At 37.8% G+C, this 26,961-nt stretch overlaps 1 protein-coding gene across 2 annotated transcripts in view; it reads left to right on the forward strand.

The window, feature by feature from the left end:
• The first annotated feature begins 6,533 nt into the window (after nt 1-6,533).
• Nucleotides 6,534-26,961, forward strand: part of Nfkb1 (nuclear factor kappa B subunit 1) — a 117,347-nt gene continuing 96,919 nt past the window's right edge. The window contains exon 1 of one of the 2 annotated variants that reach the window (XM_026398133.2): nt 6,534-6,763. The gene's annotated coding sequence lies outside the window, so the exon portion shown is untranslated. The remainder of the gene's footprint in view (nt 6,764-26,961) is intronic. The other variant, XM_026398134.2, reaches the window with a different exon arrangement.

Consider the following 26,961-nt stretch of genomic DNA (forward strand, 5'->3'; position numbering starts at 1 on the left):
TTGTGTTCATGGATTTAAAGCACATAAGGTTTAGATGTAAAGACAGGGTCATCCTAAGTTTTCCACTCTGGTTTCAACCCTGTGATCCTCCTGCCTCAGCCTCCTGAGTAGTGTGGATTACAGGTGTGTGCTGAGAGCCATTGCCGAGTCTGAATGACGCATGGCATTTTTGCCAGAACTGAGTGGTTGAGAGGTGACGCCAGCAAGCCATTGAAATGATAATGGTTATGTTAAGCTGTGTATATTAGACCCCTGCTGTCTGCCTGGGCCTGCTACTTTGGAGTTCTCCAGGGATTCCCCGGAGAGTTCCCATTGGTTGGGGAAGGGCCGGAGGAGGGATTTCCGGTTGGTGGTTCCTGGAGGAGCCGCGTGGCGTTGGGGAGAGTTTCCAGGGAGCGTGTGTGGAGTCTGCTGGTAGAGTTCAGAAATAAAGTTTGTTCCTGCTTCAGTGGCTCGTGATTTGTGCCCAGCCAGACTGTGGCAGGTGTGTACCACTGTGCCCAGCCATTTGGGGAGTCTTCAAGGACAAGTTTCCCTCTCCCTACTCAAATCAGCCCCAGAAATAAAGTCATTTATCAAATTTCTGGTCTTGGTCTTCTTTCCTAACTCTCTGTGGCCCTTTTAGAAACATGCTTAGGACAACAACCACATCTTTATAATAATCTCTTGATTTAGATTTCTAACCCTATATATCTCTGAGCATCAGACTCTAATTTCCAAATGAACATCAGTTTTTCCCACATGGATATCTCAGTGAGCCTATCATGTTTCATATATTGAAACGGAACACATCAAAACTGAGAAAATCCTTTCTCAGTTAGTGTTACCATTGTAATCAACAAGATTAGAAACACAGAGACAAATCTTCCTCTCAATGAAATGACATACATAATCTGAAAACATGTCCTATTAACTCTACCAATAGGGCAAATATGGTGTCACCTTTACTCCGATGAAGTTAGAAGACATACTTTCCCTATGCGTTCTCTTCCCTTTCTGAGGCACCTGTGGAAGAAACACTTGATGATTGTCAGCTGGTGGAGGGAATCTGAGTCACTGGCTCATGACACTGAGGCAAGTTGCCAGGTGAGCCATGCAGTCAGGAGCTTGTGCAGTGGGTATTAGATGTGAGAGAAATATACTTTTATTGTGTTAAATTACAGATACTCACTTTTTGTTTTTAAAAACATTTATAATAGGTGCTAGTATTATTTACCCCAAACATCATGTAAATACAATGGAAACAGTATCCCAAATAGTAAATACCCAATAAATGACAGAGATCACTCTTTCTACTGCTAGTATATTACACCGAGTCCAAATCACCTTTCACTTAGAATATAAGGACCACATAAAACATCAGCTATTGCCTGGGAAGTTAATTTACTTAGGATATATTTTTCTATACAAGTTTTTGCTCTGCTCCATTATGTCATTGGTGAATTCCAGGGTAATTGTGAAATGGCAGAAAAAGAATATTATTTTGTGTCTTCAATGCAAAGAAAAACATTAGTTATTTCCTTTTCTTCTTCACTTCTTGAAATAAGCAGGATAAATGACACCAGGTCTTCTCCTACACACTGCAACTTTTCTCCCACTACCACATGCATCTAGGATCCCTGAATTTAGATGTTGAGTTGACTTAGGTTCAAATCCTGGCTCTCTCACACTGTCTTCATCTTCCTGAGTCTCTCCATGAATAGAGTATGCTTTTATAGTCAAATCTTTGGTAAAACAATGTGTATTTTCTTTGTTTTCATCAGGCCCTAAGTGTGTGTGTGTGTGTGTGTGTGTGTGTGTGTGTGTGTGTTGTTGCTGAGGATTTAACTCTGGGCTTCCTTGTATGCCAGCTATGTGCTTCTTCACTGGACTAGAAAGAAGAGGGTCTTTCTGAACATGTCTACATTATTTATGGAATATATTTTAGGCACTATAAAACTGTGCTATAAGCTGTGTTTTAAACCCTGACTTCATGTCTGTAAGTCTCACTCCCACTCATCCATCTGTTTTCTTTCTCCTGTTCATTTTGATATATTTTATCCACCATTTCCAACATCCACTAAATACTAACCTTTTCATCAAAAAACTTCTTTTGAGAAACAACAGTATTATTAAGAACCAAAATAAATGAGGTTTCCTGAGAATCTTGCATCTCAGTAAGTGCTTCATTTACATGATGTCATTTGACCCTTATGCTACCACTATGAGCTGGGCATTATCGTCATCCCATTTTACAAAGTGAGTAAAAAGAGGAATGATCATACTTGTTCAGGGTCACACAGCTACACAGGGCAGAACAGGAATGAATTATTTTCTGTGAAGGTGCCACTCAGGTTCTGGCTTCAAGTTTGAAGGGAGCACTGGATTTCACAGCCTGAGATCTTAACTACCAGACCATGCTCTTAGCACTGTAATCTCTCTCCCTATGTATTTGAGTATACCTCCATGAAAGCATTTACTGTACAATTACATGCACTCCTTTGTGCTTTGTGAATCCTTTGAAGACAGCAACGACAGTGTATAAATATTCATTTAAACTGACAGAGAGGGGCTGGTGATGGGGATCAGTGGTAGGGTGCTTTCCTAGCATGTGTGAGGCACTGGGTTCGATCCTTAGCACCACATAAAAATAAACAAATAAAATAAAGGCAACCTGTCTATCTACAACTACAAATTTTTTTTTTCAGAACTGACAGAGATGTAGTATCTGTAAAACTAGTGACATTCTCCTTTCCAGTTTATTGATGTTTCCATTTCAGTATGTTTTCATCATTAAGGGAATACAATTCTGGACTCTCTGGATGAGGAAGAAGCATTCTTGCACTTCTTTGTTGGGTTCACTCTCAGTGATAAAATCTATTGTACAAATCCCTTTTGTCCTGGCTATTATACAAGTAGTCATTCTTCCAAGCTTTATGTTAGAAGTAGAGATCATATCTTCTTTTTCTTTTGAAACACTTATAGAGGCTAATGGAGTACTCTTTCAATAAGACATGCCGTTATGCAAGCACAAGACAGAATATGGTGGTCATTTTAATGGAGGTTTCATGAAATACTCCACTATGAATAGGAAGAGATGTAACATGATGCACATATGTTCTAGTGGTCAACAGTGCAAGCATTTATCTCTTAGGACTATGAGGAAATTAATTTCAATTTGTTTTACTTTATAAGTTCTTATACTAATTGTTTACATTTATATAGACCTTCTCATTCTTTTTCTCCTGTGACTTAGGATTATTACAATGTAACATATGTTGTTATTATATATTTGCATAAGGAAACATACATGTTAAACATATATTTAAAACATCCATAATGGAAAGTGTTATATATAGTGGTCATATAGCTTATAAGCCATAATGATATAGGCTTAATAAACAAATGAAGAAACTGAGGCTTAAACAAGCTATTACTCCACAAAAGTTACACAGATAATTCAAGACAAAATTAGGATTCCACTTAGGTCTGATTTTAAGTCTGGTGAGTCTTCCCATTCATCCTGACTCCTTATAGCTAAGACCTGAGACCTGTGTATTCCTAAGCATGTTGAGGTTGTCTTCATAACCTGTAGCAAGTTGTATCCTTTATAGAAATACAATTCACTCCCGTTATCAGCATGGTTTTTTTTTTGTTTTGTTTTGTTTTGGAGAGTGAGAGAGATAGAGGGATAGAGAGAGAAAGAATTTTTAATATTTATTTCTTTTTAGTTCTCGGCGGACACAACATCTTTCTTTGTATGTGGTGCTGAGGATTGAACCCGGGCCGCATGCATGCCAGGCGATCGCACTACCGCTTGAGCCACATCCCCAGCCCCATCAGCATGGTTTTTAAGAGTTTGCAAGACTCAGGTGTATGTCGGAATCACCTTCATACATTGTACAATTTCTCACTGTCAATGAGTATACTATAACAGATCTTAATCTCAGAACTCTCTGTACACCATTTCCACCTCTCGGATTCATGAGAAATTCATGTGATTTCAGAGATCTAATGACAAACACAACCTACCTTTTCTATAGTATTGGTGCCCCAAATCCTGCATTTAGGCTTCTTTTTTCTTTGTAGCCTGAAAATAGCAAATACCTTCTGACATTATAGAGTGGATGAATTTTTCAGAAGCTTTCCTGAAAGCAGGTTTATAGAGAGCATACAGAAAATGGGCAACAAAACAGGAAAATGGGAAGGTTTTAATAGGGAGTCCAAAAGAGCAAATGGGGAGCTTTTTTAGTTTTGGATGCTGTACTGCAATAAGTAGCATCTCCCCCCAAATATATGTTCATGTCCTAACCCCAGGTATCTATGAACATGATCTTATTTGAAAATAAGATCTTCATAGATGAAATCAAGTTAAAAGGTGATCATAATGGATTAGCATGAACTCTAAATCTCACCAGTAGTTTCTAAATAAGAGAAAGGAGACATGAGGAAGATGGTCACATGGCAATGGAGGCACAGATTGGAATGATACAGCTGAGCCAAGGAATGTCAAGGATTGCCAGCCAACAGGAGTTAGAAAGAGGCAAAGGATTTTTTCCTAGCCTTTGGAGAGAGAATGGCCTTGAGAACACCTTGATTTCAGGCGTATAGCCTCAAGAATTGTGACAGAATAAATTCTTGCTGTTTTACACCATCCAGTTTGTAGTAATTGTTAACCGCAGCTGTAGGAAACTAATATACCTGCTTAACACTCCAGCCTCAATTTCAAGTCAGAGAACATTTTGAGTTTGAAATTTAATCCCCTTCAATTTTTGTTCCCCAAATATGTGAGGATTCTATCTTGTACAATCCTACCTCTACATCTTTTGGCAACACAGCCCTCTTAGAATGAAGGGCCCTTGTAGAATGCTCACAACTAGTCCACAAAGAGGAGAAGATTCATGTCAGGAGCAAAAATCATTTTATATAGATTATACATCCATCTACTACAATATAATAGTGGCACAATTTCTAATAATGTCCCATAGTAACACAGACTTTCTAAAAATAATACAGACTTTCCAAAAGCGATTGCCTTTTATGTGTATGAACCCTCTGAATTCTAGGTGTTTGAACAGCCTCAGGAGCTAAATAGCTTGAACGCATATTGTTAGGCAGCCCCAAGTTCACCACAGAGGCTCACTCAATACCAGTAAAATGGAGATCTCTCTCTCTCTCTCTCTCTCTCTCTCTCTCTCTCTGCCAAACCTCCGCCAAGAAGGTTCTTATAACCTCATAAGGAAGGGGAAATAGGAAGTAGATCTGAAAGGAGGAGAGCAACCATGCTATGGGCGATCTGGGTATCATAGCAACACCGCCTAGTTACTACCTATTCCTGATGTTTTCAGATTAAATTGACATTTGACCTCATTACGCTCTAAAATATCTACTTTGGCTCAAAACTTATTTGGGGAGCTAACCCACCCCCGTGGTATCCCCAGACTGTGCCTGCCTGTCACAGTGTCCGTGGAATAAAGAAGTTCAAATGCCAATGAATGGTCATCCCTGGGAGTACTAGTAGCAGATTCTCCAGAAATAAATGAAAACTCACCTCCACCAGATGAAGATTTCTTTCTTTCTGAGTTGTAAATCTAGATCAGTCGCTCCCTTAGCTATAATTCTCTCCAAGCAACTGTAATGGCCTGAAAGTGCTCTGCAAATGAAAGTTCTGAACAACTGACCTATAACCAAGATATCACCCAAGTCCCAGCAGATGTGCATACTTCACTGGGCAGAAGTCAGTTATGATATCGAAATTCCGGCTTAATCTGTAAAGAGATCTGAGTATAACTGAGACACAGTTAAATGGAATATACACAGGAGACTTATTTTTCTATGCTGGCATGCTTGGATCCCTGCCGAACCCTCTTCCCCTCCAGCTGCCGGGGCCTGCCCTTAGGGGCTCCGGGCGGCCCAACCCTAGAAGCCCAACAACCACCGCCTCCGCAGCGCCCGCTTCCCTACACAATCCGGCCCCGCAGGCGCTTCCTGGGGGCGTCTTCACCCGCTGCAGCCCTAAGAGTTTCGGGAGCGCCAGGCCGGGAAGCCGGAGCCGCGGGAGGGGGACCCCAGCATCCTGGGCCGCCTGGCACGCGCCCTCGCCCAGCCCCGAAGCGGCCGGGCGGCGGGAGCGAGCTGGGCTACCAGGCCGGGCAGGGGGCGATAGGCGCCCCCACAAGTGCGGGCTTCCCCCACCCCCGGCGGCGACCCCACCTCCCGCCCCCGCTGCGTGCGCGCGTGTGTCCGTCTGTCTGTCTTCTATCTCGACGTCAGTGGGAATTTCCAGCCAGGAAGTGAGAGAGTGAGCGAGAGAGAAAGAGAGAGAAGTACACCCGCGAGCCGGGGCAGGAAGAGGAGGTTTCGCCACCGGAGCGGCCCGGCGACGCGCTGACAGCTTCCCCTGCCCTTCCCGTCGGTCCGGCCTCCCGCCGCCGCCGCCCTCGGCCTGTACGCCGCCGCCGGCCGGGCTCCGAGAGCCCCGCGCAGCCCAGGCCGGAGACCCCGCGGCCAGGAAGGCGGCACCGCCGCCGCCCGGCCACCGCGCACCCTGCGCTTCCCTCCGCCCGCGCCGCGGACATGGCGCGGCGCTGAGTGGCCCGGCCCGACCCGGCCCGGCGAGATCGCGCGCGCGTTCTCCAGACCCGACCCCACCGGACCCGACCCGCACCGGGCCTCTTCAGGCTCCGGCTGGCCGCCGCTCTTCCTTCCCCAACCCGCTGGCCCGCGCCGCCGCGGAAGGGGAGTCCACAGGCGCAGGGAGGCCGAGCGCGGACCCGCCACCAGGGTAAGCCAAACTCGGGCAAGTGGGGGCAACTCTGGGGACGTGTGGCCCGAGTCCCGCTGCCCACCCTCCCCGCGCCCCCTCCAGCAGCACTTGGACTTCCTCATTCCAGCGCTAACCTCTGGGCTAGACCGTGGGACAAGGTTGACAGTAGTTCAGAGACACATGGGTTTGGCGACAAGGGGGAAAAGGCACATCCGGACTTTGTAGGGGTTGGTCGGCCGAAGGGCCGCGGCCTCGCGGGCCGGCATTTCTGTTTAGGTCTCCACCGGCGGGAACAAGAGCCGGAGGGCACCTCTTGCAAACTTTTTTTTTTTTTTAAATCCCCACCTCCAGCTCTTGCTGCGGGGTGGCGAGAAGGCTGAGGTGCGCTGCGGTGCGGAGGAGAGAGGGGAAGGTGGTTGGTGCAGTGCAGAGCCAGATTTCACCTAAGGGCGTTCCATGAAATGAAAGCAGAAGTGCTTGTCAGTCCTCTTGGCTAGGAAAGCCCTTCCCAGCTCCCCAAAATTGAACAGGAGATCCTATTCCTTCCTTTCCTACTTCTAAAAGAAGCCCCCCTACTTCTCTCTCCCTCTTACACACACGCACACACGCAAACATGCGGCATAAAGTATTCACCTGCTAGAGGACCTGCATGATGATTTTCAAAAAATAAGGACTTGATACTTACCCTTCAAAGTCTGGCATTTGAGAAAGAAAAGAAATTACCTCCTTAAAGCACTGTTTAGATACTTGATTATGTAAAACCCTTGGACAGTGGCACCCTACATTGTGCATGACCTCTGAAAAATAATGATATAAACAAAGCCTATCCTAAACAGGTTTTCTAGTGGTATTTTAAAATAGACACCGATGGAGATGTTGGCCCTGGTTTATTGGTCTATTCTGTACCTTAAATGGGACTTAATGACACAGGATTCAGTCATCAAGATTTAAGACATTTTTATGGACTTTGTTAAGTAGAGCTTAACTTTGCTCCTTATGAAATAACCATATTTATCTCTTAGATTTTTGTTATAAAGCTCATAACTGAGTAATGGCTGTGATATTACTAAAACATTTAAAAGCTGTGTTATCAACAGACTCTTGTACTAACTGATGTTCTTTAGTAAATACTAAAACTTGGGATCAAGATGCTCAATTAGTTTTCTAACAGAATTCCTCAACTGAATATTCTTGTGTAATCATATTTATTGAAACTTTATAGGGGAAACTTGATTAAAATAACGCCTTTAATGTAAGTAAGTTGTTTTTCTGATTTTAAATTTGTGCTTTCTAGAGATGAATTATTTTAATGTTTGATGCCTTAAAAACTTATGTAAACTTAAAGTACTTTTTTGAGCTTATAAACTTGGAAAGACAGGAAATACAGAGCTTTGTTTCCTATAGCATTTTACATTTATCATTTAATTTTGAAGTGCTAAAATAAAAAGAACATATATAATGAATGGAAACATGAAATCTGTTGAAACTGTTCATCCATATTCATATACCCCAAATTCCTAAATGTTCTCCCTCACTTGTTTAGATAAAATGTTTTCCTAGGTTGCAGACTACTAAACAAACCTGAACATGAAGGAGGACTCATATAGAGATTTAATGCTGGAACTAAAATACTATTTGCTGGGAGAGGCAAACCACTTCTAAACTGTTTGAAAGACTTTTTAAGCAAAATAGTGTCTTCCTATTGAAGGTTGGTGGCAATTTGACAACCTGTTATCCTTAATTTGAATTTTCAGTTTTATCTTATGTTCTGCAGTTGGCAATCATTTGAGCTGAATAAATGCCCCTGTTTTTCAAACTTAGTAAATACTGGAGTATACGTACAGAGGTAGTCATTCTCCTTTGTAAATACTGCTTTGATCTTTGCACTTCCTTTTTTACTTGTACCTCTTAAACAAGATCATCTTTGATGACTGAGTTGCATTTGGTTAAAGCTCAATTTGTCTGAACTAGGCAGAATTTTAGATTTAGTAATCATATTCTTTACATTTTTCTTGTCATTGTTTCTTGAAACACATTGAACAGTTTGAGAAACCAAAGTTTGTGCAGGCTGTTTTTATTACCCTTTTAGAGTTCCAAAAAACTAATTAAGTAAGTTACTACCTTGACTTTCAGGGATTGCTTATTGTGGTAGGTAGGAGGTCTAGATAATGAATTGGCAGCAGCATGGATCTTGGGCTACCATTCAATCAGCAAGCCCATACTTTTACCTAATTTATGAGAGAGGTATTCCCCTGTTCAGCAGAGGTGAAAGTTCTGGCTTCTAGGGGAAGTGGTTACTTCATAAACTTCAATTAATTTGAACTCAGGCAAAGTAAGAAAAGTAGTTAACATTTTTAAACACTATGTTAAAATAATTATATTGAGTTGCTATGAGAATTTTTTTGTTATGGTTGTTATTGCTTTGCAGTGTTTGGAGCTATGTACTGCAGCTCTGCCATTTGCATTTTTTATAAAGTATTCAAAATATTATATTTTTTGTCTTCAGAATTTATTAGTAGATCTTTTATTCTGAGCCTAGAGATGCCTGCAATAGGAAGTATACCTGGAATGCAGATAGGTCACAAATAGAGTAAATACTCACATTATACGCTTCTAGTTTACAGACAATACAGGAGTGCCTGGAGCAGGAATGGATGTATATGAATCCATGGCTATGCAAAATGTCTCACTAAGTTGTTGTATTTTTAGTGGGAAGATTGTGTTGTTTGGTTGGCTTATTGATTTTCTGTTTATACTATGAATTACATAAGGTCATGTTAGAAGAAGCAGGAGGAAAAAAAAAGAATAGAATTTCAGTACACTTCAAGGTAGATGTCTGCTTCTGCATTTACATTTATTTCTGATCAGGGTTAATTGACAAATGTCTTTTGGTAACCAGTAAACCACTTGGAACAATTTATCCTGTTTTCTGGGAATTAATTATGATTTGTGCTGTGCATCTCTTGTAAGTGCTCAGCCTAATTGTGGCGTTTCTATAGAGGTAAGCAGGTAAATCATTAGGAGCATTTATATTAGGAGATTTGAGGTTTTAAACAACTGGAGGCACTTATTCAGCTTCAGGAATGTTTGGATGTTGTGGCACAGTCCTGCAAGTGAGTTTGGTCCTTGAATATGCGTGTGTATGTGTGTATGTTTGGGTGTGTGTGTATAAGAGTGATATTTTCACAGACTTAATAGTTAAGGCAACATAAACATGTCTTTTGTCTTTGTACTGTTTCTTAAATGAGTGTACAATGCCTTTTAAATAAAGAGAGAAAAAGGAGAAATTAGTAATATGTTCATAAGGATGAAATTGCTTCATATCTTTGGTCTCTGCTGTTTTAGAGGGTGTCCCTGGTGCGAATTAATAAACTATATTTTAGGTAGACCTGGCCTTGAAGATCAACCAATTGCTTAGAAAATAAATTGTGAAACAAATTTGTATTGTTTTACCACAAAGAATTTAAAGCCTAATAGTTTTATGCAAAAAGAATATAAGATGTAATTTGTTAAAGATTGTAGAAACCATCAGAGTAGAGAATATGGATGAAAATACTAGTTTAAGTTAGAGAATTAATCATAACTGTTGTATTGTATTTTAAATTTTAAAAAGAAATCCATTATTTTTTAGTCCTTATGTCTTATATAGTAACAAGTGCAGATTTATCAGTAATACAAGTCTCATCTGCCTTAATTCATTGCCTGTTTTTGAAATTGAAATAGTGATATTTGTGTTTTAATTATCCATTATAAATTGGCTTATTATTTTTCATTTCTCTTTCACCTTTAGACCAAAAACCTTATCACTAGGGTCTTATTCTGATCCATGCTGTCAACACATATCAGCAGTTTTAAACTATCTGTAGATGCTATTTCTTGAAACTGTGAAAAAGTATTAAACTTTAAAGAAGAATGTAAATATTCTGGATGACTTATTCGTTTGAAGAACCTAAATTATTTTAAAAAGAAAAACAAAGAGCTATTTGAAAAATCAAATTCTATAGTTCTAGCTAAAAAGAAGCAATATCTAATTTAGATTGAAAAGAAATACTTAGCATTGTGCTTATTGGCGCATAGTGAGCAATAATTGTTGAATGAATTAATGCATTTAAGTTATTTTTATTTCACTTTTTAAAATGGGCATCCTTTTGCGTATGGAAAAAAAATTACAGTTTTCTTGCCTTCTGGTAAGAAAGAAGCCAAAACATAGTTATTGCCTCCTAGATATTATATTATCTAAAGTGTACTTGAAGATTAGTAAGACAAGTAAATTATTTAAAAGTACCCAGTGTCTTCCCAAAAGGAAGCATTTCATTTTTAAATAGAAGTTTATGAACTGGAAAGGGTTTTGTAGTTTCAAAGTTTTAGAGGCACTTGTCAAGCAAGGCAGTAAAGTAATTGAAATGATAAATGGTGCATGTACAAGAGAAAAAAATGTTACTTTTTGGCAAAGTTAGAATTTCTCTAAACTCCATTGAAAATGCAGTTTCAATATGAGCATCTCCAAAAAAGGAAACAATACTGTAAATACTGCTTTCTAATCTAAGGATTATTAATACTTAGGTAAATTCATTGACCAAAAAATACAAACAAAATGTGTTATGACCTCCAGAATTAAATATTTGCCACCCATAAATCTGCGACTTTTAGAATTTCTAGATGGGAAACCTTAGAAACAAATGGGCAGTTAGCAGGGTTTACAGTACTTTCCACTTTCATAGCTTAATGGTTTTGCAACACTATAAAATCCAGGCCTCTTCATGGTGAGGTTTGTACATTATTTCTCAGTTGAAATTTTTTCAAAAAATTGAGCTTGAAACCCTGTATCTGACCATTTATTCTTTGTGGACACAATTTATAAACGAAATATACCATTCAGACGAAAAAAGAACAAAATGACAACACTCCCATCCTTGTGTTGTGCTCTGGGAGAGCCCTAAGACAATCTTTGAGGAAGACAGAGCCATTGAACACTGCTCACTGAGCTTTCCTGCCCACCTAATTCTTGTTCTGACCCTGACCTCTCTTTGCATCTCTCACAAACACATTCAAGTTTTTAAAATCAGTTATAAAAATCAGTGTATACATATGTGTATATTAAATCTTTTTTGTTGCCAACAAACAAATTAAATGTCTACATATATAACCAGTACATTGTTAACCTGTCATTACTGAAAAGTACTCTGAACTTGAATAGCTGCATTGTTTGTTACTTAGAGTAATAAAATAATCCAAGCACTTGCTTTTACTTCCCCATGGGATGGCTATCAGAGAATGATAAATTTTTCTATGTTCCATTACATGATCAATTCAGCTTCTGGGCATAAACAAAGCAAACAAATCTATAACTCTGTCATAATCTTTACAGTGCTATTCAAAAGTGTATGGACAATTCATACATTTCATGGTAGACTTAATAAAGCCATTGAACTTTTTTTTGATGGGAATATTTTGATAAATGAGGCTCACTGAAGTTTCTAGGATAGATTTACTTTTTGCTAACTTGAACTAAAGAAAGAACAAGACCTGCATAAATTAAGTACATTTCTAGAGAAAATATTGGAACATTAAAAATAAGTTTTTATTGTTTTGATGCATTTTATTTGTTAAAATAGCAGCCATTTCAAAAAGTATTATTTTTATTATGTGTCATGTGGTTTGAACTAGACAAACCGTATTTCAATGTCAGAGCGTACTCATCCCTCATTTTCCCCAAATATTGATTCTAACATATATCAAGCATGCAAAGAAGAAAAATTAAAGTGATGGCAGACTCCCTAATCAGTCTATATATTTTCTGGTTCTCTTCCCAAGCCTGCAAATAATTTAAATAGTGAAAATAAATTACTTAATTATCTTAGAAAACATGCCCTCCAAGATGAGAATTTTAAGAATGAAAAAAATGACTAATTTTGGATGTCTTAACATAAATTCCTAACACGTTTTATAGCTATTTGAAGAACTTCTTTGTCTACTAATTCTTAGGGATAGGTTTATTTTGTAGGGTTAATCCTACAAAATTGGTGTTTGGCCATTAAGACTTGATTTATAAGATCCATTGTCTTTTTCTTTTAGAAAGTCTACTATAATAACTAAATAGGGGTAGTTAGTCCAAGTTGTTTGGAGAGGTAGTCTAATCCCTTGCATGGTATTGAGGGTAAAGGAGAAGAATCCTTTACAATTTACAGTTGTAGTGTAATGCAAGACAAGCACTTTTATGGCTTAGAAAATTAAAATCAAGATGATGTATAAGGTTGGAAGAATTGGAAGAAATTTGAAGTAGAAAGGAAGAAACATGAAGAAGGTTAAGAATAAAAGTAACTCAAATTTAATTTTGCTTTATTAGATATTCAGGAAGATACTTTAAGGGATTATATAAAACCGTCGATTTACATAAAGTCAAAACTGAAAACTGAATTAAAATCTAGGAATTGGAAAATATTTTTTTTTAACTGCGCACAAATTGCTAATTTCAAACCAACCAGAAAGCCTGGGAGGAGACAGATTAAAATGAAACAAAAATATAGCAGTTTTGTACCCTATTCATTTAATTCATGCATTTCTTAGGCTGCGAATACACATTAAGATATATAATAATATGTCTGCTTAGGTGTGTGTGTGTGTTATTAAACCAAGAGACTTGATGGATTTGGTCAAAACAAAGGATAATAAAAGAATAGATAAAGGATTAAGAGGAGAGCATATACAAAATTAAGTCTTGAATGTGAAGAGAAAATAATCTAGAAAATGAATCAGAAGGCGGGTGTGGTGGTGCACACCTGTAATCCCAGTGATTTGAGAAGCTGAGGCAGGAGAATTGCAGATTCAAAACCAGCTTCAGCAGTTTAGCAAGGCCCTAAGCAATTTCTGGAGACCCTTTCTCAAAAAATAAGAAGGGTCAGGATGTGGCTTGATGTTAAAGAGGCCTTAGGCTCAAACTCCGGCACCAAAATAAATAAATAAATAAATAAATCAGAATTCCGGAGAAAAGGATCATTTACATATTGCATGGTTAAAGGAGGAGGTTAGAGTGAAAAGAACAGAGAGGTTGCCCATCAATATTACCATTTTGCAGGCATTCCATGGCATAATATCCTATTTTAGATAAATTGAAAACCATGGACACTCTCCCTGTACTCCAAGAGCATGTTAGAAGTCTCTTATGATTGAGTAAACATCAGTTCACCTGGGAAATTAATTTCAAAAACATGGTATCTGGCCTCAGTTAAATGTATTTCCTTGCTCTCGTGCCATATTATAGCATTCATTTGACATGTCTTTATGGTTTCTCTCCATGAGTTTACCCAATTTCCCATTTAAGACATTTAACTAAATTTAACAAGCACACAGAACCTTTTAAATATTTCCTGATTATTTTAGAACATTACATTATCAGTCATTTACCCTGCAATTATGGTTCTTTTTTACGATGGGTGGGGAAAGTATTCTGTTTCTTTTAGAAAGTCTACTGTAATAACTAAATAGGAGTAGTTAGTCCAAGTTGTTTGGAGAGGTAGTCTAATCCCTTGTTGAGACAGAGAGGTGAGGTTTTTTTTAGGTGATTGTTCTGTATTTACTAAATATCTGTTAAACTGGAGAAGTCCAGCCATTCCAGGCAAGTCTAGAAAAGGATCTGATGGTAAGGCACTTAGGTATGTTCATGAGGATGTCCTCATCAACATGCAATGTTAAATTTATCGCCAGCATTGTTACCCCCAGCACATTAGAGAATGCAGTTGGTAGCCCACTGTGGGCCCTGCAGTGGGTTTCCCAAGCTAGCAGTCTCAGAGCCCTTCTTTATACACTCCTTCAGTCTGTCAAGTTCTATCAAGTCAGCCTTCTCAACTCCAGCATCCCTCTCTTCCTATTTCTGCCATGTCCTCTGATGCATCATCTCCTGCTTCCTGGTGCATCTTTCTTTCCTGTGTAAGGGTGAGCTTTCTAACGTATAAATCTGACCAGGTCATTGTCTTTAATTTCTGAAGTGCATCTCAGTTGTCCTTACAAGTGGATTCCTGCATACCTCACCTCCCACCCCTACTCCTCACCTATCCCCAAGTCCTCTCTAACAGCTGTCATGTCCTTATCCTCCTTCTGTTTGTTCACTTTGGATGCTTTTGCTTACGCCCGCCCCGAATGAGAACTTCTCTCCCCAGCCCTCCTGCTGACCGCAACCTTCAGATCTGGTCAAGCATCACCACCTCTGCCATCCTTCTTCACTCTCCCTGACCTCCGCATCAGGAATTGCACTGTCCCAGTCTGTTATTTGTTCCAAAAAACGAAACATCTTCAGGGCAGGGTTTATCTTATTTACTTATTCAGTAACTGAATAAAATATTGGGAAACGATGCCACTAATTAAGCTCTGTGGCTCTGGGCAAGTGGTTAACTTCTCTGTGAAAAAAAAAATGAGAGGGATAGATTAAATGGGCATCTACCTTTAAAATAATTTGTTTCTTTGATGTAATTGCATTAGTTGGAAGACTTCAAATTTTCTTGCTGTAATTGAGATAGATTGACTTAAGAAAAATTCATGAGTAGTTGCAAAGTCCATTCTTCATTATCAATATAAAGATATGATCAATGGTCTATTTTGTGGATAATAATTATAATCTTTGGTCCCAATCTAGTTTTTTCCCGACATCCAGATATTTTATTATTAACTATTCTCTTATTTATATTTCTCTAAAGAAAGTCATGGCAAACTTAAGACTGAAATTGAATATAAAATTAAATATTAAACTCCGGATCAATGCTAGGTCTCATTAATTATAACTTTATTTGGAGGAGGAAAAAGGGAAAGTGATAGTAGTCTGAGCTGACTCCTCATCTGTCATAGAAGGAATGTCTACAATTGATAAGTCAAGAGAAAAGATATAAAATTATTGGATATGTGAATAGATCCATCAGATAAACCAAACACAGAAAATTATGAGTGTTAAAAAGCTAGTATCTCTGAAAAGCAAGATTGGCAGTATGAAGAGGTGTAGAGTAAGGGAACCTTTGATTATTTATGTGTTCCCATCCTTATGTAGTAGAAATTTTTTTTACTATTTTCTCCAGCTTTATCACAGTACAGTTGAAAAATAAAAATTACATATATTTATTGTACAAGAGGATGTTTTATGCATCTGTGTGTGTGTGTATAAAATGATTAAATCAAGAAATTAACATAAGTAGGATTTTAGTTTTTCAGCAGTAATTCATTTGAGTGTATGTCAAGGTATTTTTATGTGCCAGGCACAGTTCTGAGTACAGGGAACACAGTGTTTAGCAGGACAGAAATTTAGACCATCAGGGAGCTTAGGTCATGTAATGCTTCTTGTTTTTAAATTTTTCTTTTGTAGTAGTCCTTTTTTGAAGTTGAGGAATCGCCTAACTGAAAAGTGCACAGATCGCAATGGTGCACCTTTAATGGTTTGTCTCACTCTGAGACGCTTAACCTAGGTGGTGGTCAAGAAGTAGAACATGGCCACGCCTCAAAAGCCCCCTACTGCCCCTTCTTAGTCAGGACCGCACCCTCCGCTCATCTGAAAGGTTCCATGAATGACTCTTGGATTACGTGTACATTACTTCCATGACTCATAAGACTATCAAGAGTTCACTGAGTGAATTAATAACTCTGAACTGCCAATAATGAGCTTCACACAAATAAGAATTCTGCTATGGATAAAGACCCTACGGTCAGTTCAGATATTCCTCATCAAACAGAATGTTGTTTTTTTGTTTCTGTTTTTGTTTTTTGCCTAAGACATTAGTTAAAAAAAAAATGTATATAGAACAAATCACATTTCACATTAATTTATCATTTATGGATTTAAGACTAAAATTATCTTCATTGCTAAGTTTTCAGGGTCACTGACAAAGAGACTTGGAAGAAATAAGGATGCACATCTGACTCTCAGATATAAGACAGTGTAGTTCATCTCTTCCTAAAGGGTTTATTTATATCAGTCCGTGGTGGGTGTGGAAAGGACCTCATAACTGGATCTAAGGACTGAGAGCTCCCTGCATAAGGCCTGATTTTGATGCATGCAAATCATTACATTTTTATATGTGTAACTGGAAGGTCTTTGCTGTACTCAGTATTCAGAATAGGAGCACGGGCTGTGATTGTTCCCTCAAGGGAGCCTTTTCTCCCTCCAGGCCCATGGTAGCCATAGACATAGAACCAAACATTGCTGGTTCACATGATGAATCATTTTCTTTTAAAACAAAGGACAAGGGGTTGGGGAATATGGCTCTGTGGCAGAGCATGGTCTAGCTTGTGTAAGGCTCTGGGTTCCATCTCTAGCACTACTAAAACACAAAGGATATATTTTTGTAGGTTTTTGAGGGTTAATAAGATGAAAATCCAAAATAAATCATGTTCAGAGTCAAGAGAACAGGATTTGTTTCTTTATAGTTGAACAAAAGAATACTAGTCTCTTAACTCATAATCCATGAAGTCTGCTTCTACCTTAATCTGATAATGTAAATACTTAAAAATGGTACTCCATGCAAAGGCCAGATATCAAAATTAAATTGCTGTACTGTTTTTTTTAGGGAAGGAGAAAACCTGTAACATTAGAAATGCAGAAGCAAAAGGTCAGAACAAAGTCCAGTATATCAAACCTTTTTTTAGTGACACCTGAATGAAAGGCTTCAAATCATAAGTAGATGCATTGAATTGGTTTTTTAGAGGAAATGGAAAGCAGGATTGTATCAAGAGTTACTTAAGTGATAACACAGGTTTTTACCCAATTTATTATAATCCATAGAGCTTCTATAGCTGTACAATTTATTCTCAGCAGGTTGTCCTACTATAACATTTATAAAAATGAATTTCACTTAGAATGGAATCTGCCATTTGATATAAATGACACAGTAATTAAAATGTGTCCAAAACATCTTTTTGATCCTATGAATGTTAGCTGTGATTAAGAACACAACCATAGGCAAAGATTTGTTTCTTATGGAACACTTGGAATGCATTCTAATCACTTCACTCAGAAAATCCCTGTCCCCCTTGGTTATAGTGAACATGATAGGGCAAGAATTTAAATTTTTTTTTCCAGACAGGGCAAATGAGGTTATATTTATTATGTTTAATTGATTCTAAGGGGCACATTTTCCCCTTTGACTTCATTACATATATATTTGAGGATTTTATTGGTATCTTACTATTATTAGTTTCTGATTTGATTTCATTATGTTTAGGTAATATACTGTATTAGTCAGCTGTCAGTGTAGTGAAATACTTGAGGTAAATTACTCATAAGAAGCAAAGGTTTATTTTAATTCATGATTTTGGATGCTCCAATTCCCAATCAGGTGAGCCTGTTATTTGGGGCCTCTAACGAGGCAGTACTCAGGGTAGGAGCATGTGGCTGTGAAAACCACTTACCCATCAACCAAGCAGCAAAAGGGAAGAAAGAATGGGCCAGGGTCTCACAATCTCCTTAAAGTGCATTAAGGACTTTCCAATAGGTCCTACCTCCCAAAAGTTTCACCACCTCCCAATGCTGCCACCCTTGGGGACAAAGCCTTTAACATTTGAACCTTTGGAAGGCCCTTAGCCAAACCATAGTCCATACTCTGTATGCTTTACCTGAAATTTATGGAGACTTGTTTTATAGCCCAGTGTGTGGTCTGTCTTTGGGAATGTTCCATGTGCTCTCAAAGAGTGTGTGTATTCTGCAAAGGTTGTGGTGTTCTGTACATGCACTTAGGTTCATTTGATTCATGGTGTTGTTCCTAAATCTTACAGTGTTCTTACTAATATGGTTTAAAAATGTATCCCCTTCCAAATTCACATGTTGAAACTTAATGACCAATGTGATAGTATTGAGAGGTAGAGCCTTTAAGGGGTATTGAAATCATGAGGGTTCCTCATGAGGAGGGAGTGCATTCCCTCTAGCTCCTCCACTCTCCATTATGTGAAGCACAGTGTTCTTCCCTTTGGAGGATGCATCTCTCAGCAGACACCTAATGCTGGTCCTGTGTTCCCATGTAGCTGGAATCACAGTCATATGTCACTGTGCCTGGTCCTAGGCTGCCCTTTCTTGTCTCTTGACACTTTGGAGATTTTTTTTTTCTTTAGCATTAGTTTTCAACAGTTTGGCTATAATATGCTTAAGCATGGTTTTATTTATCTTTCTCCAACATGAGAATCTTTGAGATTCTTAGATAATAGGCCAATTTAAAAAAAAATCAGCTTTGGAAAATTCTCAGTCATTATTTGTACAAATATTTGCCCTATCTTTTTCCCCCCCCCGCTCCTGGGATTCTAAATTACAAATATGTAAACTACTTGATATTTTGCCCTAGACCACTCAAGCAAGTCTTCATTTCTTTCTGCGTGCTCTCCATGTTTCAAGTTGGAGAGTTTTTATTGATGTAGTTTATTAATTCTTTCTTCTATGTTATCAAAGTTCTTGAAAAATCCATTTGCTGAAATTTCATTTCAGTTCTAGAATTTCCATTTAGTTCTTTTTAAAAAAAGTTTGCTTATTACTGCTAAGATTCTGTATCTGTTCATTCATTATATCCATCTTTGCCTTTACACTTGTTGAATATATTGTTGTTAACTATTTTGAAATCATTCATTGCTAATCTCACTATTTGTTTTGTATTTTTCTTCTGGGTCATATGTTTCTGTTTCTTTGCAGGCTTTATAATTTTTAATTGTGCCTTTACATATTACACTGTGGAAAGCTTGTGTTTTTGTCTTCCATTATGCAGTGTTGAATTTGTAGTAATAGGCAATAAGTTTACTGGTTAATCAACTGGTTTTATAAGATGGATTTAGAATAGCTGTAATTTTAGGGTGTGTTCCTAACTCTCATTGCATGGTTTTTGAGCTGTCACAACTGAATGCTTAGAATGTTCAGCATTGTCTCTCCACCCTGGGATGTGGCAATTTCATTGTCTCTCAGCACCATGTAACCTCTTGAATTCAACTCTTATATCCTGAATATTTGCTTTTTAGTTGGCTTTTCAGGGTCTTGTCTTGCACTAGCATGGCTTAATATTTGGCTAACGACTAGAGGTGACCTCTATGCAGATTTCTGAGGCTCTTATTCCTGTTGTAAACCTTTTCTGTGACATTGCTGCTCTCTGTTTGGGCTCTACTCCATGTAGAAAGTGACCATGGTTCAAAAAGTAAGGATGGACTTGGAGCTGATAGCCTGTGATATATAGCACTATGATATCTGTTGTTCAGTGTCTTAACCTATTGCATTAAGTATTTTGTGTAGTTTTGCAGTTGAACATGGTAAAGGAACAAGTTCAGATAACTGTTAATCTGTCAGGATCAAAACCAGGAGTCAATATTTTCACAAATTTGATATTTCAATGCTTCTTACAGTCAATACTATATTAATCAAAAATACTTATGTCTACTGGTTGGGAAGTACAGAAGAGCAAAACTCCCATTTATATTAGGCACTTATACTCCCTTAAGAAGATTTTAAATATATAGGAAAAATTAAGTTGCAGTAGAACACGTGCTGTAAAGTGTAGAATCACCACGACTGTAAGTATTCTAGACCTAATGTGGATTACAGGGCTATAAATTATAAGGAAAAGTACAAGGTTTTATGGTTAAGGTTGGATTTAAGTAGAGCCTTGAAGAGTGGGTAATACTTAGATAGGAAAGATGGCATTTCAGGATGTAGGGCACACTAAACAAACACAAGAGATGGAAATGAGCAAGACGTTTTTGAATAACCAGTCTGCCTGAAGTAATAGTTTTGGTTGGAATACGGTAATAAGTGATGCTATAATATGCTTATACTATAATATCATTTAACATAATATGATGATTGTGTGATATGAGGGGTTGTGGTCCTTGGACTTAATCTTTTAAGTAATATAGCAAAAATATGAAAGATTTATAAGAAAGACTATGGTGAGGAAGAACAGTAGGGAAGCTGTTATTGTGATTCAGGGTGAGGCAATAAAGGTCTTACCTAGGGTGTGCCAGTGGAAATGCACAGGAAAGAAAGGTCAAGACACAACTTGAAGAAATTGGTTATTGACTGGATGCTTGAGAATGACATATTGGCAGAAATTGGGGAGTCAAGAATAGGGTTTACTGCATCAGAAATGATAAATTGGGGGCTGGCATTGTGGCTCAGTGGAAGAGTGCTTGCCTAGCATGTGCGAGGCCCTGGGTTTGATCCTCAGCACCACATAAAAATAAATAAATAAAGGTATTGTGCCCATCTACAACTAAAAAATTAATATATTAAGAAAAAAGAAATGATAAATTGGTTTTAGAGATTAGAAAGCGGAGGAAATTTAAAACATCATCACTTATTTTATAATGTCATCATTACTTAATGTTAAAAGTGACTGAATAATATTTGCACTTTGAAAATTTTAACAGTTCTAATTTTGTTCTCACAGCAAAGTATTTTTGACGAACTGTACTTGTTTCTTCTGTTCAGTTGGGAATTGAATAAGACAATAAGAATAAAAGCCAGTCAGTGCAGGAGTGTAATTACTGAATTGTATTACCAAGATAGCTAACTCATGCCCCACATACTCTCCGTTTCCCTTAACACTTACTAGGTTGCACTTTTTTTTTTTTTAACCTGTTCATCTTCCTACTTGCTAAAGTGTTACATTAGTTAACTTCTGCTGCATAAGAAATCGCCACAAAGCAAATTGAAACACCAGCATTCATTATTTCTTCCAAGTCTGTGGGCTGTATAATCATCTGTCTGGACTTGCCTGGCTGATCTCTGAAGTTTTCGCCTGCTCAGCCTGTGCTGCTTAGTCCAGGGGAGCCTCAGCCAGCCTTGCCCCTTTCTGCTCCATATGGTCTCTCATCCTCCAGTGGGCTAGCCCAGGCTGGTTCACACAGCAGCAGTGTTCCAAGAGAGAAAGAATGTGATCACTGCAAGGCTTTTTGAAACCAGTGTGCAGTACCCACACTTTTCCTTCATTCTCTTGGTCAGAGCTAGTTACAGGACTGCCAAGATTCAAAGCATGGAGACATAGATATTTTTCCTTCTGTTGGGTGAGTGTAAAAAAAAAAAAAAAAAAATGTGACCATTATTTCATTCTACCACAACTATAAGTTCTGTGAGTACAGGAACTGTGTTTTTCTTATTGTGTAGCATCATGTCTTTGGAAGCGGACACAGTAGGCATAACTGTTTTTTAATGAATGAGTAAACTAATGAAGGAAGGAAAACATCCAGGTAACATTTCAAATAAACCTGTCACACAGTGCACAGCATGTGCCACAACAACCACTGGTTTTCCCCTCTTGGCTGCCAATACTGGCACAGCTCAAATTTAGCTTTAAATTTGTATATATTTTTGTAATATGGTCAGTGAGTATGTTTTTCCTACAGACATGTTTCAGAGAGAATATCTTTATTCTCCTTTGAAATTTACCAATGAATGGAGATATATAGATATCATCCCCCCTTACATATCTCTCTCTATTTCTCTCCTCTCTCTCTATATATATGTATATATTTTCATATGTGCATATAGGTTTAAAATATCACTTGAACTGATATTATTTGGTGTTTTTATTTTCACAATTGATTTCTTGTAAATAACTCATTTGAATTTCATACATTGTCAGAGTCTTATTCGGCTTTTCAGGCTATGCTACTTGAACCAAATAATGTGTTGACTAAGGCTTTGCTGTTTTGTGGGTGCAGAGCCAATGAGCACAACCAGGAAATCAGAGAGTGAAAGAAGGTTGGCAGCAAATAAGGAGAGCATGGGGTGACTCCCAAAGTGGTATCTCCTCCAAAAAGGAGGCAAGGGAATCTAATTGGGGAGACTTGTCTGTATGTCAAAGAGCACACATTTCTATGAAGGTGCATTTTGAGATCATCTTCTTCATATGTTCAAAAATGGTGCATTGGGAGTTTCTGGAGCAAATATAGCATTATAGTGAGATTGTAAAGAGCAAGTTCATTCCAGGACATCTAGAAGAGGGGTTGATTGTTTGGGGGCTGGTTTAAACCAGTTCCTTACATTCTTCTCTGGAGAGCTTTCCCTGGAAAAACAACTTGAATGTTGGCTATTATCATGGGAGACAGCAGCCACTTCTCCACAAGCACAAGTGACTGGTCCTGTGAGTTTCTATTTGTAAGTTTCCAGCTATAGCAGCTACCATTGCAAGTAGACCAGCTCCAAGTAGAACACTTGGGAGACCCGGAGCAAAGGTCTGTATTAAAATAATGAAGTCAAGAAGAAAATCACATCTACCTCCAGTAAACGTGGTAGTAGACAGATTAGCCAGCATTACTCTGTCGACCTGAGCAAATGATTTAGTCTCTCTAATTTTCAGTTTCTCAGCCGGGGCAATCAGTATTCCTTAGGATTAATGTGAGAATTAAGTGAAACATGTGAAGCACTGTCTACAGTTCCTTTCTCATGGGAGGTAGTCAGTAAAGTTTAGTTCTTACTCTGTGTGAACAGAAGTACTGTCCTGGTGCCATAGCATTCATCAGGGTTTCTTCTCAGCATTATTAACAGTTGGAGCTGGGAAATCGTTTAATGTGAGAGGCTGTCCTGTGCAGTATAGGTTTAGTGGTGTCTCTAGCCTCTCTACACTAAAATCCACTAGGACCGCCCACAACAGCACAAAATGACTCCTGGTTGCCAGATGTCCCCTGGGGACAAAATGCAAACATTTTATTCAGCAGTGACACATAATCACTTCAGAGAAATAATATGGCCGTGTACCTGTAAATGTAGATGGAAAAGAAATAAAATACTTGATTCTTCTCAGAATACTTAAAAACTTTTGCTGTCTGTATTGCTCTTTTAATAATTTATGAACAGATTAGTATGCTCTTCTACTAAAATGGCTAACATTTGCTAGGAAATCATTCACTGTGCTAATAGGCTATGCATGAATTAACCAGCTGAATATTTTCTGTGTGTCTGCCATCCCTGGTAGGTTGACATTCCATCCTCAGCAGGGACCTTATCTTTACCAGCGCTGAGCATGATGTATTCGTAGTCACTAGGTAGATATTCCACATTTTAGTTGGTCACATTATACCCAAATGAAACAATACCAGTATAAAAATGCAGAGAGGAGTAGAACAAAATGAAAACTGTGTCTATACATATCTCAGTATGGTAGCATACAAATAATTAGTCTTTTAAAAAATTTTTGGAAATCATCTCTTCTGAAAAAAACAAGTCTACTGTCTTTCTTATCTTTCATCATTTATCTTATCTTTCATCATTTCTAGCACCATATAGTATCAGCAAGATGTAAATGAACAGACATTTTAAAGTTAAATTTTTTTTCTATTGTATTTCTTATGAAAGAATTCCAGGAGTACTTAGAAATTTTGGGCTCATTCATACTTCATGTTTTATTCACTATATGTCATCATTAAGATGTCAAAGTTAAACTGATAAACTGAATTCTTTAAATTTGAAAAAAAAGATGTCAAAGTTAAACTTTAAATTCAGGACAGGTTTATTAATTTTATTGTTTTCTTTTTCCTGTTAAGGATATATTTCCAATTATATAATTGAGTTAGAAAATTAAAATATAGCAATATATAGCAATATATAATTAAATGAGTGTTTTCGTGTCATTTTATATATCTGAATTATTGTTTTTAACAGTTGCATAATATTTAACTTATTCATTAACAGTTAGGCAACTGTTAAACAATTTGTTACCAAAGGAAATTTAGATTGTTTTAGTTTATTTGCTGCAGTGACTATCCTTATACTTACTTTTTTTTTTTTTTGCGTACTTGCTCAGATAATTCCTGAAATTGAAATTACAGAAAGAAAAGTTACAGTTACTTGAATGTTTTACATTATATGCAGTGCGCATGTGCATTATCTTATATCATGCTTTTTCTAACAAATTCCTATGTAAAAAAGAGGCTTCAGCAGATTTCTTTTTCTTTATATATTTATTACCTTACAGAAATGGTGAAAAAATCAGCTTTATTTCTTATGAGTTTCATCCTTATTGCTATGCAAGATGACATACTAAAATTGCACATAAATGGTGTGTGTTGAGGCTGAATATACTCTTGAATACAGAGATACTTCATCTAATTCCCACTGTATCTTCTGGATGGCACCTAAAATTCTGTTTTTCAAACTGAAAATTGTGAGCCATAGTGAGTCATGAAATCATTTTAATGAGTTTGAAAAAATTGAAGTTAATGCACTCAGTCTAGTTTTCTTCAGAGAGAAGCCCCTGAGGTGTTGGGGTGGGCGTAGAAAGTAACCCACTGGGCATTTCATTGAACTCATCACATATTCAGAACTAGGCTAGTTGTAACCTTTTGCTTTTCCTATAGAAAAATAACAGTTCACTGGATATTTTCTTTATTGCTAGCTAGTTACATTTTCTGTTTCTCTTTTCATGTATGAAAATCTTCCTAAAAAACCTCACTGTTGTTGGGAGGAGAGATGCAGAGATTAGACCCATCTTCTCCCCAGACGACTCAGTATCTGCTTTTTTGTTTCAGGGTCCTTCCTCAAAAGCACAGAACTGAGCAAAAGGAAAGCGAGGGGAAGGTCTGGGGACCAGGGGGACTGAAGGGGCTTTCCCTGGTTTTTTCAAATCCTTCAGTTCTAAAAGCTTAGTTGGTATTTCAACATTTTAGAAGTAAAGCCTGCTTTTACAATTAATGCAAATATTACTTTATGATTCATTCTTTCCAAATGATTCTTGGTTTCTTTTGACATTTTATTTTAAAATTTGAATTAGCATTGACATCACCCTAGGAGTAGCTCTTACCTCTCAGTTCTTCTCAGTGAATTCAGCTATCTTTGAAGGTGGTACAAGTTCAGTTTTTAACATTCACCCAGGTGTCTCTCAAGTTGCTGTAGGGTTTTTAAAACTATTTTTTATAGGTATGCACTAGTGCATAAATCTTGTAGTGGGATGTTATTGGAGGGAAGACTATTTAATTTGGTGGTTTGTCCACATACCTATAATTTGGAGCTCTTCATTAAGGCTTTCTCTACAATGTGATCACGATACTTAATCTGTGTCAGTTCTGCTAAAGGAAGTTGAGTTGACTTTTTAAAGTTACAGTGAAGGCTACTTTATGTTAAATCCACACTTAAAGTTATATGAAATCATCAACAGTTTTAGTATATACATAAATCAGTGCCATATAGGTAACTGAATGGGTTCTGTTGGTTCAGTACGTCAACCATCTCACCTATACTTTGGAAGACTCTGGGTCAAGATTATTTGGAAAGAATCAGGACACCACCCCAGATTAATGGAAAGTCTAAAATGAAAAGAATATTTTTAAAATTTTTGTGAAAGTTTGACCCCCTGGGTGGTCTAAGTTTAAGGGTTTTCAAAAAGATTGTTGTAACTGATATTAACGTGCAATTTCAATATGACATTTTTTACTGGTATTCCCCATGTAACTGAAATTTATGATTCTTTAATATAGAAATATGATTATCAAAAATATGTATACAGAGTTTTAATGTAGATATCCACTTAAAAATGCATACAAAAATTCAAGTTTACCAAAGAATGACTTAGAGCATGTATTCTTTGGATAGCCATTTATTAGCTAGCACATATTCCAAGCTCAACAAAATTCTACCCTTTTCAAAATTCCATTCCATCCAAATCTCTCATTTTTACAAATGAGATAACAGGCCACAGTGAGTTAGCTAATCAAGGTCACCCACCCAGGCATGAAAGAACTCTTGAATTTTGAATTACTTAATTTCTCTTTACTATATCAAGTCAATTTTCTCTTTTAAACTGTTTACCTTAATAGATATGTATTTAATTGCACCTGTTGGAATATCTGCACTCACTATTTCTTGTAGGAAGCAAATATTTCCCTGCCAATCTGCCTGGACTTCCTGTTCTATAGACTGGGAGCTGTTCTTTTCCCTTTTGTTAGAGTTGGACTCTGCCTTGCATCCCTGAGAATTCTCAGGAAGCTGTCTCTCTCCATCAGTCATTCAGTGTCGTTCAGGGACCCAGATTTGGTACCTCCTACTTATCAGCCATCTGCTGGGCTGTTCATCGTTACCTGCATGGTAGAAGCCTCATCTGGGTTTTATCCATTAGGAAAGAGAAGGAAAACGTGGAGGGAGTTTCTCAAGGACCTTAAACCCGCAGTAGTTATGACTTTCCATCGGTGAGCATTTTGTCAAATGGCCATCTCTAACCCGGGAAGTATGTGGCAATTCTAGCTGAACTGTCACAGTCCCTTCCTCCACCCCTTCTGCTGTG

Source organism: Urocitellus parryii, chromosome 10 (genome assembly GCF_045843805.1).
Source record: "Urocitellus parryii isolate mUroPar1 chromosome 10, mUroPar1.hap1, whole genome shotgun sequence".
Classification (NCBI taxonomy): Eukaryota; Metazoa; Chordata; class Mammalia; order Rodentia; family Sciuridae; genus Urocitellus; species Urocitellus parryii.